The following is an 18,294-nucleotide window of genomic DNA, read 5'->3' on the forward strand; positions in this document are numbered from 1 at the left end:
ATATATATATTTGTATTTACTACGTGGTGAATACAGCACTTAGATTTCTTTTAGAGACATATGTTCCTTACATCAGCACAGCTATTCTATTTCTCTGCTCTGATCCATTTTAGCTTTCATGTTCTTTTAACCAAATTCAGAAATATAACCTCACAAAGGCTTTCAAACAAACTTCAAAGAAAAAGGAAGACTGCTAAAAGCAAGTTTTAAAATGTTACGAGCATCTGGATTTTGATATTATGGAAACAGGTGGGAAATTTATCTGGTTTTCTTTTTTTTTTTTTCCCCGAATGGGCAGCACCTGCAGCCTACAGGGGATAATATACTTCAGCTCCTATGGGAAATCCACTGTAGACTGTTACCATCCTCAAATTTTAATTATAGCCCTTTATATCAAAGAAAACATTGATTTTATACATTTAGTACATTTCTAAAATCCATCTAGAAAATAAATCCAGCCACAGATGGGCCTGATCCAGCATCAGTAGAAATCAATCGGAAGGCTCTCAATGATTTCAGTAAGCTTTGTACTTGACTGTAATTAGAATATGCAGATGTGCATCTTTTCACGAAGCAAGTCAGTGGTACAATGAAAGGGTAGAAAGTTAATAATACACTTGAAGTCGCAGCATGTGGCTGAATATTACGTACTGGTTAGATGAGCTGAGCTACTTAAAGAGTTGCACCCTCAGCAAAATCCTGAAATGCTTTACCTTAATGAATTATTTTACCTCTGTGTTGATTCAACTTTTTGCAGAGAGCTTTTCGTATTTTGTATCAAATACTTTCCAATTTGAAAAAGTAATACAGTAAACTATCCCATATATAAATATAAACATAGGAATAGTCAGTGGTATTTTGAGTCTGCTGTAGACAGTCCTTGTTTGATGTATGATTATGATGTTATTTATTTCTATAATTGCTCATTTTATCCAACTATTATTTTGTGAGATATGTATATGAGACATATTATGTCAGCAGTTAAGCCATGTATAAAAGACTAACAATATCTTCTTGCCTATCTGGAGTAAATTATAGGGCAATAACACTGAATACTGTATGTTATCACCCTTGAAATTTGAATCTCTAGCACTATATTTTATATTCTCTCCAGAGCATTGGTGACAGAATGTAAATACAGTCCTTAGCACATGCTTTAGAGATTACTTTAGGCAGGCTACTTCACATGGCAAAAATGGCAAGATATAAAGTGAAGCCAACAAAAATGTATTCAATATTGTCATCAATGAACAGAATAAATGGTTTAAAGATGTTATGTTTAAACAAATGGGAAACGATAAGTGGAATAGTCATGCGTGTGAGAGGAATTGACACTGAAGGCACTTGGTGCTGTAGAAGAGGGGAAAGATTCAAAGCTGAGGGGACCTGGTTGATCCTGAATAAAAACAATTGCAGGCTGACCTACTCACTTACAAACTGATCATGAATTCAGGAAAGCCTCTAATCATTTTGTTCTGAGAAAAGGTGAATGATGCCTTCTCCTTCTCTACAACACAGACATGCTATACACGTTAACAGAATTAGTATTCTGGAATGGTCCCTATTTAAATTAAGTCCAGAAAAAGAGTTCTTACAACATCCCACAAAGGTGAGTAACATCAGTTTTCACAGTTTATTTGATGTTTCAAACAAAGGTAATTTGAGTTACATGACTGGGCCAATTGTCAAGCTTAAATGAGTGGTAGAGATGAAAACAGAATTTAAGGGGTTTAGTTTCCATGTTTTAGACCAGAAAACAAAATTGTATCACCAGATCAATTCTTAGTTACTCAGTTTTTTTTGCTGACATTCACAGTGGCAATAGAGTTCATCTTTTTCTGAACAGCAAATGTTTTCCGGTCCATTCTGCCACGCAGCTAACAGTATTTAAACACAAGAATTCCCTCTGCTGTTCCCTCTGAATGGGAAGAAAAGCTTATCCAGCCGGGACTTCACTTAATGACAAGCTGAGTGCCAAGGTGTGTTTTTCAGGGTAGCACAATGTATATAAAGGGTCAGAAGGGAGCAGCTATGTGTCTCAGCTTGCTTCTCAGAAGGCTGGCCAGCTGTCTCCCAGCATAATGTGTGCATTGAGACAGCTGGACAAAGTATTTCGGAAACATGTGGGAGCAACATATGTGTTGTTACAGGTCACTTGGTTACTCATGCTGTGGAACGCCTTATAATTCCTGCACGTGGACTCGTGCCCCAGAGACGAGTCCATAGTAGCTTGCACCATGGGAAATTAACTGATAGGCAAAAGATTCAGTTATGCTTTAATTCAATATTTAACAATATACTGAAGAAGTGGATAAGTCTGGCAGAAAAAAATTATCAAACGAAAGAACTGGGTGCCAGGTATAACATGAGATGGATGGATAGCTTTGGTCTCAGAGTTGTACTTCTGGAAAACAAACTTTACATGTAAAGTCTCTTTGCTTTCTTTTTTAACGCTGAAGTTTTACTTTCTTTTGTTCAACCAGTATTTCAGAAAATACTACAGCCAGCCAAATTGTTGAAATTTTTTTTTTTTTTTTTTTAATGTTATTATTCTGCTCTGGCCAAGTGGCATGAACACAACTTTCATATTTCCTTTTTTTTTTGTGCCACTAATTTTACTCCAGCAGTCTATTACTCCCTTTACAAATGTGATATCTTTTAATGACGTGGTGTCATTTTTTAACAAATATTTACAGCAGAAAGAGTTGTTCACAGAGGAAAATGAATAGCAGCTATTTTAGTTGTCTGATTCATGCTCTTCATTCTCTCTTGTTTCAGGAAGTCTTTAAAGCATGTTGAGAAACAGTATGAAATCAGTATCCCACTCACACAAAAAAATTGTGCAAGCTCACAATTATACATTTTATAAACGATCAGATGCACGAGTATTTTTTTTTTTATGTAATTTAAAAAATACTGAGCATAACATTCTAAAAGGAATGCAGACATAAGAAAAAAACATGAGGCAGAGTAAATTGTCACTACCTTTAAATATGGGTTTTCTCTAACTAAAGTGTAGAAAGCAAAATATTTATTATAGAATTTTTTAATACATATTCTTATTTTATTTCCATTTATTGAAAAATCTTCAGATTTTTCCCAGATATTTTTCCCAGAGTTTGTCTGACCTATGCCTGTACTGACTAGGTTGAAAAATCCTTTTCTCCCTAGAGGGTACTTAATTCACAGTAATTGCTTTTGTTTGGTTTCTTGTTTCATCCCTTTTTCCTATTTCTTGACTCTATCAGTTCTTTATCCGGCACTCAGCTATGATATGATATTGTGCATTTCTAATCTTACAAGCACTTTCAATTTGTTTTCATTAGTGTACTGTAAGATTTTTTAAACTAAAATTATCAGCAGCCACTCTTAGTACACAATACAGACTCAAATAAAACCGTTCCCAACTCTGTAACTGTGCACCCATACATTTTCTTTTGCATGTGTAAATAGTCACGATAACCTCAGTAATATTCTTCATAAACCTAATTAAATACATGAGTACTTGAAAAATTAGAACCTTACCCAAAATTACTCATGACGAACAAAGTTGGGTGCAATTGTTTTCTTTGGAAAGAAGGGGGTTTCCTTAATGTTTCATTTGGTTGAAGTAGATAAAAAGAAATTCAAAGAATAATCAAAGAGGAATGAACACAATAAGGTAATATCGTCAATGAGAAAGAGTGTATTTCAAGCATCATGACCATATGTATAAGCCCATAAAATAGGTATCTATAAAAGCCTAACAGGAGATGAGACCTTTTTATGTTGGTGCCTGCTGTCCCACAAAGGAGCTGTGCTTCCTGCCCTACCTGTGGTCTCTTTTTTAAGGCTATCGATAATGGAAGCCCCATGGGTTTCTAATATAATACCCTCGCACACTGGGAACATTGTATTATCTAGTGACAACCAGTATGAGTGTAATAACTTTTTAAGGGCTAAACACGCATGCAAACAGCAGGTTCCCTGGTCTTGGGTAATTATTTTTCACAGCTAGATCTAGATCCTGGCTCCTTCCTTCCAGGCTACCACCTCACTGAATGAGTGGCTTTCAGTTGTCCATTCAGTCTGAGGAATCTTAGGAAAGAAAAGAGACTTAAAAAATGTTTACAGAACTTTTTCTATGGCTGGCATCAGGCAGTCAATTGTCAGTGATGTATGTTTGTTTGTTTCACTCTTTCAGAAAAATCCCTTAAAAAAAAATAAATGTAACCTCTGGCTCACAAATGTGATTAAAAAAAAAAAAAAGAAAATAATTAAGAGAATAGCAAAACCAGTGTTCAAATGATGAACTATTTAATCTCTTTAGTCAAAACTAGAACATATAATTGGGAACATTTTTACTGGTTACAGATCAAGACTGGATCTGTATATCTTCCCTTTAAAGTCGGAAATTCTGTACCATATCCAAGTTTTTCATCTTTAGTTTTAATCCATTATAGAGAACAATGAGGCCATAAACATTCTTGAAATAAGGAGTCGTATAATTGGATTTTTCTTCTCTCTTTTCAATGAATTCTGGAACTTTGCCTTCACCATCTATTTGAAAGGCCTACTAACATAACACATAAATATTCCTGCTTCTTTTTAAACATCTTAATTTACTCTGTTGTTGTTCTTAACATTATTTCTAAGCATATACATTCAGAATCTGTATCCCCAACATACACATATGTGACCTTGTTTTCCCAGGGTAAATTAAGAAATCTGCAATTAATTGTAAGAACCAGCACTGTTTTCTGAGACTATACAGTCAAACGAATTCCATATCCAGTTGAAGTTACATCTTCTTTTAATATAAGTTCAAAGATATTATCAGTTTGCCAAGAGGAAAAAAACCTCACCCAAACCAAACAAAAACAACAAAACAGCAACAACAAAAAGAAGAAGGGAAAAAAGCTACCACGAAGAAAAGAATAAAAAGATCTTTCTGCCTGAATGGGCTATGAAAATTATCTCCAGTTGTACATTGATCTTAAAAAGAGAATGCTAGGGAAAAATGAGGTCAGTTTTCATCTGACTGCTATCAGTTTAACAGAGTATCTGCACCTATTTAAACATTTCTTATTACATCGAGACAAACCAGAAGTCCATAAAAACAAGTGGAAATCTTCCTCTATGTTCAGTTTGCTTTAAACCAGCTTCTATGCCAATGTAATTAAAGAAAGAAATGGTCTGATACCTCACTGACAATAATTTCTTTGTTAAACTTTATTAAAGATATCTCCACTATGTATTTACTTCCTCCTCCCAAAGTTTAGGTGCCTAGTTTGAAGGAAGGTAGTGAAATTCCTTCTAAGATAAATGTTAATTATTAGTTAGCAGAAACATTACTTGTCCAGGTATGCACAATAGTTGAAATATTTGCAGTACATTTTAATTATAAGATAAGGTGGGCCTCACATTGCTCACATTCTCTTTTATTTAACTTTCCTGAGCATTCTGAGAGAGTTTTGCTGCGTTCTTTGAGCATTTATGTTGTTACTATTAATTTCTCCCTCCAAGATTTCTGAAAAAAATATACAAAGATATCTGGTGATATCCGTAAAATCTGTATTTTTCTAAGACATAAAATAAGTGTTAGAAGACCAGTACGATGAAAGCAGGAGGCACGGTTAAGTGCTAGCTTCATGGTCTTGTTATCCCTGATTCTGGGAAACATTTATTCTAACAAATGGAATTTTGTGTCTCATTTCTTGTCAGCACTGAGTAGTGAGTGTTCCCATAAAACCCAAAAGTTATTTGGGTTTCCTGAAACCATTAAAGCATTTGAATTTAAATGTCCATTGGTGTGTGCATGATGAATTAGTCATGCGACTCTTAAAAACAATAAATGTTATGAATTTATTCCATTGCACATGGCGAGGAACACATACCCTTTGAGGATGAAGTACCATATGTTTGGTTTGTTTCTTCTTTAAAAAAACCCTGATGTGGAGAGAAATGAAATAATGAAAAACTTAAATGGATTTTCAAATATGGACAGTGGACTACAGTGTTCCGTCAACAGCCCTAGAAGGCAGCAAAGTCATATACTAAATACAAACAAAACTGCCTCCATTATTCTGTCAGTATTCACTTCCTAAGTAGTAGCATTGCAACTATAACTATTCCTAATACTTGTTCTCTAAATGTATCTCTAACGAAAGAAGTGCCTCTTTTGCATGAGTAGAAGCAGATACTTTATGGTTCTTCTGGGAAAAAGCAATTGGATTTCTAGCTTTCTAGAATTTTAAATTCTGAGGTTTTAGCTTTACTTTGAATTTCAAAAAGAAATAGGAAAACATGACGTAGGAGGTAACTGTTTTCAATCAGTACACCTACTCTAATTAGAGTATCTAAATATACTCTAAATGCTGTTTAAAGTCTCACAATTTAAAAGAGAATAGTTCAAATACACTTTTGCTTCAAAGAATAATCTGTAGGTTTATTTTTCACTTATGTGACAGCTTTCTACCACAACTGAGAGTTTTTCTGAGTCATTTCACTAGGATATGTTAGAAACAAAGAACTAACATGCTGGTATGAAAAAGTTTGTTGTTAAGGCTTACTAAAATTTACAGGGAGATTATCATATGTACAGACCTGGAGAGCTTTTCAACTCCCATAAAAACATTTATATTGCAAAATCTCTCTTTCTTTCTCTGCTAACTAAAGAACCACATGCACTAGCATATAACTAAATCCTTATTTGTGCTTTATATTTTCCTGCTTTCAAGAATGATGGAAACCTATTGATGTTATCCACAGTAGCCTTTTGTGAATAGATAAGTAAGAAGAACATAGACATGCTAGATCTGTCCTGCTCTTCACAGAACATTAGATACAGAAAAGCAACTCCGAAATAATCCCTGTACTTCTAGAAGCTTTGTAGTTATTGGAATAAAAATGTTTCTTGAACTTCTGTTACAGGCATCCCTAGTGCACTGAGTGTTCAAGTCACAAAGTAAAATATAGTTCCCTCTGTTTGACACTAGGACCTTAGATTCAGTACAACACAAAGATGCTTAGGTGTCTACATACTACTCAGTTATCTAAATGACTATTACAGGGAAGAACCTATGGTTTGATTCAGCTACCTAAATATAAATCTCTAGAACCGTCCAAGGTGCCCAAGATGATCAAAATATATATGCAAGGAGCTGGCAGATAAAACACAGAGGCTATGAAAGAACCATGTCACTTCGGATCAATAACTGGAGGTCCGGGAGGATATCCCTGGGTATCTCAGGTTACTGGAGGTCTATGTTTAAGAAATTGAATTAAAAAAAACTGATCAGTACAATCAGTTCTATTATGGCAACACCAAAGCAGATGCTTCAGAAATTTAATTTGAGGTAAGTCAACCCAAAATTTTCGTATACATGTGTTCTTGTTTTCAGATTAATTGTATGCTAGATTTCCTTTTCTAGATACAAATATCTGGTGTCATTCAAGCTCCATTAAGTAATTCTGCATTGCTACTGCTCTAGGAGGTAACTGATTCTCCTAGAAGTTCTGCGCTGCACCTGCTAGCAGCACCTGAATGCTCCTATTCCACAGAGTTTGCCATTACAAACCACCATCTGCAGTGGGATGTGATTGCATATATGCCTACTGCCATTTGTATGCCGTGGAGGCCATATTCTTTTAGCAAGAAGGACAAGTGTCTTCTGTAAGCTAAGTGGTACACTTAGCAAAGCTATGGAGACATCTCGGTTATCCTACAGCATCTCACACAGCACTGAGCCTTGTTTTGGATACTGAATCATGCCACTGGGTCATTTGAGTTGTTTCCCAACTGTTTTTTTTTTAATGTTAGCTTCTTCTAATGGGAGTTTAGATATTTAATTTAAGTATAAGTTCCTAACTGTAGGTGTCTTAATCTAGAGCTGAATCCCCCTCTGCTATGATTAACGCTTCCTTTTCTGTCAAGGGCTCACTCTCATTTCTATTTTTCTTAAATGTGCATCAGATTAGTGCCCTTTCCATTAACCATTCCATCAGAAACATATTTGTTGTAGCTGTTAAGGAGTGGTGGCCTGAAAGAAAGAAGTATATATGACAAATCTTTAGGCACTTGCTGTATTTAAGTGGTATTTCTGCTGTACAACCGCAGTGTTCTAATTGCACTCCTGCAACCACGAAGGGATGACTGCCCATGTGGATACCTTTCCAAACAGCGATTTCTACTCTTTTTTAAAATAATTGCACAGCATCCAAAAAATAATTACTATGGAGGAGAGAAGTTACTGTATTAAGGCAATGCTTATATTGAAACAGAGATTTCACGGAACTATCAGTATAGCAGCAACAATGTAGTTGTACTGCTGCAACACTCCTGGATCATGTCCCTAAGCAGGCAAGTCTGGGAAGTTTCAATAGGATAGTGTTGCTGGTAGGGATCTCACTGAGTTATTGGGCTGGTGATTTGCCTGTCTGCTGTACCATGGTCAGAGTCATCAGACACCTGGAAAGAAAACGTCATGGCTAGAAAGTGGAATTGTTCAAGAAAATAGGCTGAGGATAATTTTTTCCTATCAAGAAATAATAGGTTCATTATTACTGCTTTTCAAGTGTTGTTCCTTTTCCTCTTTATCCCATGAAGAAATTGAGTGACTATCAGGGTAATTGCAGGTGATCTGCAGGTGTTAGAAAGGTCATCTTTTTTCCTCTTAGCTGGTCCAATAAAAAAGCAAGCTGTCCTTACAAACCTTATTATTTGCTTAAGTTCAAAACCAACAATGAAATGGATAACACAAAATAGCTAAATGAGCAACGGTACATATGGACATTAAATACGAATGTGAATATGAATTAAATAGAAATATGAATACTAATAACAAATATAAACATATCACATTTCACAATGTTGATTATGAAATACTAATAAAAAGTTGATCTAATGAGAGTCCTACAGAATCACAAAATCACAGAATGGTTGAGGTAGCAAGGGACCTGTGGGGATCATCTTGTTCACTCCGTATGCTCAATCAGGGCCATCTAGACCAGGTTGCCCAGGATGTGTCCAAGTAGTTTCTTAATATCTCCAAGCACGGAGGCTCTACAACCTCCCTGGGTAACCTGTGCCAGTGCTCAGTCACCTTCAAAGTAAAAAAGTGTTCCCTGATGTTCAGACGGCACCTCCTGTGTTTAAGTTTGTGCCCATTGACTCTGGTCCTGTCCCTGGGCACCACTGGAAAGACCCTGGTTCTGTTCTCTCTGCACCTCTCTGACCCTGAGACTTCTCTTCTCCAGGCTAAACAGTCCCATCTGTCTCACCATTTCCTTCATCGTTGTAGCCTTTGTTGAGCTCTCTCCAGTAAGTCCATGTGTCTTGTGTGCTGGGGAGTACAGACCTGGACACAGTACTCCAGATGTGTCTCACCAGTGCTGAGCAGAGGGGAAGGATCACTTCCTTGTTGCTTTCATCCTATAGGACACCAAACATTTATTTTAAAATATATTTAAATTATTACATTTAGGACCAGACATGCACAACAGCTTCAAATCTGCACAGCATTATATGTTATGTGGGCAGTTTTGCATACTAAAAAGAACTGGTAAAGCCAGTATCACCTTATTTTGGATTTTTATTGTAAACACATATGGCTAATTATAATTCACACACACTATTATTTTTTTTTTATTATTGAATGAGTGTTAATCAGTTAGCTACTGCCTGTTCTGATTTGTTCTATTTGCAGTGTTGCAGATTGCATGATACATATAAAGAATATGTTACAGTAAAAGAAGCAAAAAAGTTGTGAAGCGCTTCCATTCTAGATTTAACCAGTTAGCATATTTTTCAAACTACTATTTGAAAAATAAATGTTTGATCTCCATGGTGAGTTTAAATGAAATTCAGTGCATTTGAGATTGTATCTTTTTGCATGTGTGAAACATTAACTCAAAAGGCACTAGAAAGAGCACTTTCAATTGGACAAAAAATCACCTGCAAGATCAGAAAAAAAAATCAGATGTTGGTTGTGTTGCAAATTGAAAAAGATATCTTTTGATTTATCTTGTTTAGATACTTTAACAAGGTGAATTAATAGCACATTATTAGTGCAATAAGAAAATACTCAATGCTACTGAATTCAGATATCAGTAAAAATAATTGAAAAAAATTGCATCAGAAACAAGTATTTACACAAAAAAATGTTTACATCCTTTATTCTGACACAACATTGCTGGCATATAGGTCGATGTTATTTTACCTGTTAGGTTTTACCGAGAAGCAAGAACCTAGTTAGTGAGTTTTAGAACACTGAATGTCATAGTTGTGCTAAATACAAATCATCTCCTGTTACTAGCCCTCCAACACTCAATTAATTAAACTTGCTGTCCATCACATTTCTACTCTAATGTTACTGTATATAAGGTATAAAGATATCAAAACATTAAGATTAGAAGTTTAAAAAATTCAAAAAATCCTTAATGATGTATTTAAATATGTATCCAGGTGTACCTAAAGATATGCCAGTCCTTCATCTGCACAATTTTGTTCCTTAAAGCTGTGTAAAACACAGCAGTTTTACATTCTCCATTGGCTGCATTTAACAGAAACAAGTACTAGCTCTTACTCAAGACACAGATCGATGAGCAAAATATCATCTTCCCCCACTCTGGATGTTTTAAAAAAACAGTAATCCAGAGAACCATGTTGCATTTACACTAAGTGTCATGACATCTAGTTTAATGAGCATTAAAATCCTTGTGGAGAATGAAATTCATGATTCCCATAAATGAACTTACTGAATTTCTGTCAGCTTGTAAGTGTAGGGGAGCAGTTGAAATGCAACCACCTGCCCTTAAATTAGAAAAATACAGTGATATTAACTAAAGGAAATGAGATTCTATCGGGAATTAAAGCCAGTATAGAAACATCAGCTTTCTGAGTTTTCTTAATCAGATTATAAAATACAGGACAAATAATCTGAAAATAGTATTTTAAGACAACATGATATTGGTGGTGTATGTGAATTTGAGGTATTTGTGGAGGAATGAGGTGGCACTAAAGAGAATTATCATCATCTTCTTAGCTATCAGACTGTGTTACCCAGGAGCAGACTGGAGTTCTCCCTTGTAGGTACAAAGCTTAACTGCAATGCTAGAAAACATACACTTGAAAAGTTAATAAATATATGTAGCTTCAAGCTTAACAGTACTTGGAAGACTAAAATATTCATCAGGGTTTTCTCCTTAAAATTTGCCTAATAATAGACTGTCTTGTAGTAGTCCATCCTTAAAACTACATTCCTTAGTTGTTCCTAGATAGAAAGAACACAAATTAATCTATAGATTGGAAGATTCACATATCAGCATACAATAATGCTACCTATTTTAAGGTATTTTACTCTGAAATCCTTCAAAATAGTTTTTGTATGTCATCTTTCTTAAACCAGTAAGATAACAATGAGATTCTCTAACAGAACTCATGATTTGTTCTGTCATCATTACCACTCATGCCAGCATCTTACACATGTTTCTGGATAAATCCAGTTCTTGCAAAGAAAAAAACATCCAAAAGATAGACTTTGGTGGTGAAATGACAGGAATAAGGTTATCTCTGTCAACCAAGTAATCCCAGATCTCCTTTCACCATGCTCTTCTGCACTGATTTATGAGCTCTGTGTAAAGCCCATGTCAAACAGACTTACAGTAACACAGTGAACTCCCAAGAGGTAGCACTATTGAACCCTGCAGACCTTCACAAGAAGTGTTTTCTAAGGTTCTGTACAATTGGTGTCAGATTGAATACATCTGGGATAGATTTAGACCAAGTTTATTTCCAGCAGAGCTGTCCAACTGTTCAACACTTATTGAAAATCATTCTTATCCTTGAGATAACTGTGATCTATTTATCATTTTTTAATATATAGAGATCCATGAAAGGGATTATGATTCTGTGACAATTAAGAGAAAAAAAAATAAATGGAAATCATCAAAGTGAATGTTGAACTGAGAATGTAAACTAAAAAAACTGTTTATATGTATCTTCTCTGGGCTGTTCACTATTTTCCATATGCGTGTAATCTGTTGGAGATGTCATTAGCTTCAATAAAATGGAAAAGAACAGAAAGACACTGATGATATTCCTTACAACCTAAGAAGAAGGATGCAACCTGCCTGTTGTCCTCCCTGAGAGCAGACAGCAGCACAGAAAAATATAGAAGTTCAATGGAGACAATCAGCTGTACTTCATACAAGACTGTTATACTGCCATTTGAACACTAAACAGTATCAAGAATTCTTGCATTTCACAATTTCAATTGTTTATTCTGAAATGTTCCTTAATACAACTAGTGAGCAGTTTGTACGATGTTCCAGTTTGAGTTTTGTTTAAATTTACTCCTTGAGGTAGAGCTGTGAAGTTGGTATTGAGTGTCTGGAAAGGAAAGTAACCTAAAGAAGAGTGTGCCTGGCATGCTTTTTTAAATCTCTTTTTTTTGCGTGAATGCAAATAAAAGTTGTCTCAACCTTGAAATAAACCCAGACTTCATATTATACATTTTCCTTCACAGTAAAAAGCAGCCTGAGACCTCCAAGTCCTTACTGCAACTCAGCAGAAAGGAAAAACTATTAGGATATTGATATTTGAAGAGTAATAAAATAAAACAAACTTTTATGATGTAACAGCTTTGCCTTTCTCCAGGTTTGGTACCAATTGTTGCCTGATTTATCTTGCCTGCTTCTCCCTGTCTTCTGAAAACAGTTAATTCTCACACAGGACTCCTTCAGGCCTCACCAGTCCTCTCCAGCCTGTTTTCTGCTTCTCTTTTTAGCTGCACCAGGGCCATTTTCCCACCTTCCTCTCAGTTTATGGGCTAGCTGTCTTGAACAATAATCCACCCCGATACACACAGTACTCACCTCCCAGTGTCCCTTTCAGCCTTCGTTATTCTGCAAGTCCACAATAAAGGCAAAAGTTGAATTTTCTTCTCCTGGGAAAAATCTGTTATCAGCAGGATTCCAGTGAGGGAAATACTGACAGCAAACATATAACAGATTGTGAGTACTTCACTACAGTGATATGAATCCTTATTTGTTTTGAATTATTTCAGGGTGAAACAATATGGATGGGTACAGCATCATTTTAGGTGAAATAAGTAGGAAAGTTTGAGTATTAAAGCCAATACAAAGTAGCAACTCAAAAGCAAACGAAGTTGGAAGTGTAAAAAACCAAAATGCTGGGGGACTTTGATTCACTTTTTTTCCCATAAAATATTTTTCTTCATGTTAGATAAAAGCCAGTGCTTTGCCTTCCATAAAATACAAAAAAACCAACAATGCTTTTTTATTAATATCACAGAATCACAGAATCATCATGGTTGGAAGGGACCTCTGAGATCATCGAGTCCAACCACAAAAACAACAAAAAACAAAAAACAAAAAAAAAAAAAAAAACAAAAAAAAAAAAAAAAAAAAACCCCACAAACAATTTCTTAAATACCTCCAGGGATGGTGACTCCTCCACCTCTTCCTAATATCTAATCTAAACCTCCCCTGCCGCAACTTCAGACCATTTCCTCTGGTCCTGTCATTAATCCCTTGGGAGAAGAGGCCAACCCCCACCTCTATACAACCTCCTTTCAGGTAGTTGTAGAGGGCAATGAGGTCTCCCCTCAGCCTCCTCTTCTCCAAACTAAACATAGAATCATAGAATCATAGAATTGTCTAGGCCAGAAGGGATCTCCAAAGGTCTCCTAGTATGACTTGTTCTCTAGACCCCTCACTAGCTTGGTGGCTCTCCTCTGGACATGCTCCAGCACTTCAATGTCCTTCCTGTAGTGAGGGGCCCAAAACTGAACACAGTATTCGAGGTGAGGCCTCACCAGTGCCGAGTACAGAGGCACCATCACTTCCCTACTCCTGCTGGCCACGCTATTCCTGATACAGGTCAGGATGTTGTTGGCCTTCTTGGCCACCTGGGCAGACTGCTGGCTCATGTTAAGCCGGCTGTCCACCAACGCTCCCAGGTCCTTTTCTGATGGGCAGCTTTCCAGCCACTCTTCCCCAAGCCTGTAGAGTTGCCTGTAGAGTGACCGAAATGCAGGACCCAGCACTTGGCCTTATTAAACCTCATCCCATTGGCCTTGGCCCATTGATCCAGTCTGTTCAGATCCCTCTCTCATACTTGAAGTTTGTCTTACACTGCAGAGTTAGAAGGCCTTTAGCAGGGAACTTCAGGAGTACTGAAAACCGGCGAGTCTGAGAGAGTTAAATAATTTTGATAGGAAGTTCCTGAAAAGCTGACATCTTTTAATTAAAACTAAGTTACGTATATCAGGGGCATTTTACAGATAGCAATGCTCATTCAAAATTTTGTCTCTTCCTTCTGTTATTAATATATGGTTTCAAAGGCAATTAATTATGACTCTATCCCTTTAAACTATCTTGCCCATAATGCTTTCAGAGACTTTTACATCATTCTAGGACACTATACATCATTTTAATGCCTACCAAACATGATATTTTAATGTGTTAACATAACTGTCTTGACATCCAGAATTTGGCACAAATCCTTAATTCTTTTGTGGTCTGTAAAGTTCATGTTAATGAATTATTAAAAGCCTTAATTTGGCTTGCAGAAAAGAGATGTAAGCCATGTAAGAAGATGCTTTCTAAGAGAGTTGTGGTCAATGGTAGCTTTTGCACAAGATATTGCTCCTTCTTGCTAACATTTTATTCAAACAAATGCAAAAAAGTGGGTTTGCCTGTTCTTTTTTTTTTTCTTTTTTTTTTTTGGTAAAGTAACTGCTTGTTTCAGTCTGAAATATTTAGTTTTCTATTACTTCCATCATTATTTAAGATTTCATACTTGTCAATTTCACAGTATGATTTTTTAATGAAAACTACTATCATGATTAGAGAATCTGCCCTTTAAAAACACTTCTTACTCCAAAAAAAAAAAAAAAAAGCATTTTAAAAATATTTCCTTTTAGGACTGTTGAATTAAATGTGTATTTCTTGTGTACGTCCATTTCATAATATAGATAAAACTATTATTTTACTTCAGAGAAGTATTGGAAAATAAGTCTATGCTTATTATTAGCAGAAAAGTTAGAGAAATAGCTATGTTCACTTACTTGAAAAACAGTATAGCAAATAAAATTTCATTTAGGTCTTCTACATAATTTCCCTTCAAATTAATCTTTATTTTGTGCAATTTCAACAATAATGAAGTAATGGAAATTAGGACTTTGACATGTTTTCTTTTTGAAAAATCAAGTCCAATTATCTGTTGATTACAACAGCCTTCTATCTACCTGTAAGACACAGATTTAAATCAGCTGCTTATAGCTGGAGAGAGAAGAGAGGAGAACAAGGGAGTTTATTCCATGCAGAATTTCTTGTATCAGAAAACCGTACCACTAGCCAAGACACAAATATTTTCAAACACAGAAAAGACTGAACCTTATACCCCTCTGATATGAGCACAATCTCCTAGACTATTGAGTTGTATGAAGCCATTACCAATTCTTTAGTGGCAAGAAGGGGAAAAAAAGGAAAAAACCCACAACAATTTCATAGAATTATTTAGATTGGAAAAGACCTTTAAGATGATAAGGTCTAACTCCTAATCTAACACTGTCAAGTCCACCACTAAACTACTTCCCTAAGTGCCACAGCTACAGGTCTTTTAAATACCTCCTCCAGGGACAGTGTTTCAATCACTTCCCTGGGCACCTGTTCCAATCTTTGATAACCCTTTTGGTGTAGAAATTTTTCCTCATATCCATCCTAAAACCTCCCCTGGCAAAACCTGAGGTTGTTTCCTCTTGTCTTATTGCCTGTTACTTGGGAGAAAAGACCAACTCCCACCTCGCTACAACCTCCTTTCAGGGAGGGGTATAGCAAGAAGGTCTGCCTCAGCCTCCTTTTCTCCAGGCTGAACAACCCAAGTTCCCTCAATTGCTCTTCATAAGACTTGTGCTCTAGACGCTACACCAGCTTTGCTGCCATTCTCTGGACATGGTCCAGCATCTCAATGCCTTTCTTGTATTCTTATTTCAGTTTTATTGAGATGTTATAACTATTCAAAAATCAGAGGAACTTGTATTAGAGATTACATTAATATCCCTTGGTAGGGAGTTTCAAGCAGAAAAACTTCCTGTCCATTCTTTATGTGGCAAACACTATGATTTATGAGCCCTCAGATTTTTATTTTTCTATTTTTAATTTCATATTCCCATTCCTCCTTGAAAATCAGTTTGAATTTTATTAACTACAGTACTACAAAGAGATGTCCTTTTAAACACTTGTAGTGATTTTAAACTTAACAACCAAAAGAACGAGTCATTAGAAACAGATTGAAAGTAGAGAGTAAAGATGGAATAGAGCCAGAAATGAAATGTCCTGACCTGATACACAGCTGATCACAGTCAGCAGTTCTGGAGCAAGTCATACAAATATTAATCCAAAAGATTTTTCCTGTGTATTAAATTACATCAGAAATCAGACAACTTCATTTAATGTAACATGGTTATTTTTAATTCTAATACAACTCAGCTATGAAAACATCACCTGTTTCTTTTTAAAACTAGAGATAGAGATGGACTGAACCTCAGGGTGGGACTCTGAATCATATAGAAAGTCACTGGCTGGCAGGAAAGAGAAGAGATAGAAGAAATGTTGAATCTAGCATTTGATTGAGATTATTAATAACCATAAGCATGGAGCTTAATTCAAATGTCCCAAAGAGTAAGAAGAACAGGAGGATATTTGGATACAGGGGGAATAGGAGTACAGAGAGGTGGGAGAGAGAGAGTGTTTCCCATCATTTTTAATAACAAGTTTGAAATTTGGAGGTTGTTCTCCTTTGAGTGTAAAACATACGTAAACCTGTCCTCACTTTGTCTGGTTGAGTCTGCACTTATGAGAGTCCACTGAGGACCAGGATCCTCAGTCCTCACTTTCTGGGCTTTTGGAAATCTGTTTCACAGATATCGTAAGAAATCATTTGACCAAAGGTGGGCAAATGAGTGTGGTGTCCCATAGCATTTCTGGGGTGAAATTTAGTTGCTGTTGATAGTAGTTGAAGTTAAGCAAATTAATTGTCCCCTGAAAGTGCTGATTTCTGTACAACAGCTATAGAACGTTGAGAACCAAGTTCAAATGTTAATGTGATCTAGACATCTCAGGTTGAGTTAGACAGTGTGTAACCCCCCAATGTTACTTCAATTTGTTTTTTATGAAGATTAACTGCTACCGATTTAAAAAATATTGTGCAAGGAAGTCTCCAGGGTGATATTGCTCTAAATTCAAGTTTAGCTTACAGTTTGTTGCTGTATCCCTAAGAAAACCGATTTTAACCTTGGAAATTACTGATTTTTTTCAGTTTGCTAGCATTTCTGAGACACTAAAACGGTGGTGATTAAAACAGTAAAATACATTTTACTTTGACAATATATTTTGATTTTCAAGCAGTCTAAAACTGTGATCGCAGAGAATTTTAAAATGAAAATACATTTCAAATGATGGAAACATCTAATTTTGAAAATTTACTAAGAAATGTTTTTATTCCTGCTTCAAAGGAGAAATACTGGCTTTATTAGAAATGCTTTGATTCAATAATAAAATAATTCCAACTGAATAATTTTGCTGAGTGCAATCTATACATACAAAAAGGAATTCAATACTTTAATAAAAACAAAGAAAAAATAGAATATAGTAATACAGGAATATTTGAATCAAGGTAATATCAATTTTCCTGTTGAATGAAACTATCAGCTTTTAGCATTATAATTAATTTATAATATTTAGTAGGTAAGGAGGAGCTCTGCATTTTCTAAATTATAGGTATAGTAATTTCTTATCTTTTTTTTTTTTCTGTAGACAGCAGGCAATAACGCTTCTATGCAGATTACTATTTATTTCCACACTGTAGCGACAATATGCAGAACTAGTATTATTATTTGTGTTGACAATAATTAGCTATATCTATAAAAACATGCATTCTTATGGTGCAATTATTCTATGAGATCTGCTTCAGTTAGAAGAGGCATGGCTGCGGTCTGGGCAGGAAGGAGAGGCCGCATCTTTAAATCATTATGGAGTTTTACTTTATAAATGTTCCTTGAACTATCAAAAGATCATCAGAGGACCACACAAGGTATGATGTTTAAAAGATTTGGGAGATCATAATAGAATGAGATTTCTGACTGCTCCAAGCTTTGAAGATTTCTAGTGGTCTCTGGTGATTGATCCCATCTTATTACCACAAAGCACAGTACTTTTTATGATTATATTTAAATTTAATGATTCTTTTTGAGGAAAAAGCTTAGGTGCAGGTAACTAAATGTGCTATGC

Source organism: Calidris pugnax, unplaced genomic scaffold (assembly GCF_001431845.1).
Source record: "Calidris pugnax isolate Ruff unplaced genomic scaffold, ASM143184v1 scaffold44, whole genome shotgun sequence".
NCBI lineage: Eukaryota > Metazoa > Chordata > Aves > Charadriiformes > Scolopacidae > Calidris > Calidris pugnax.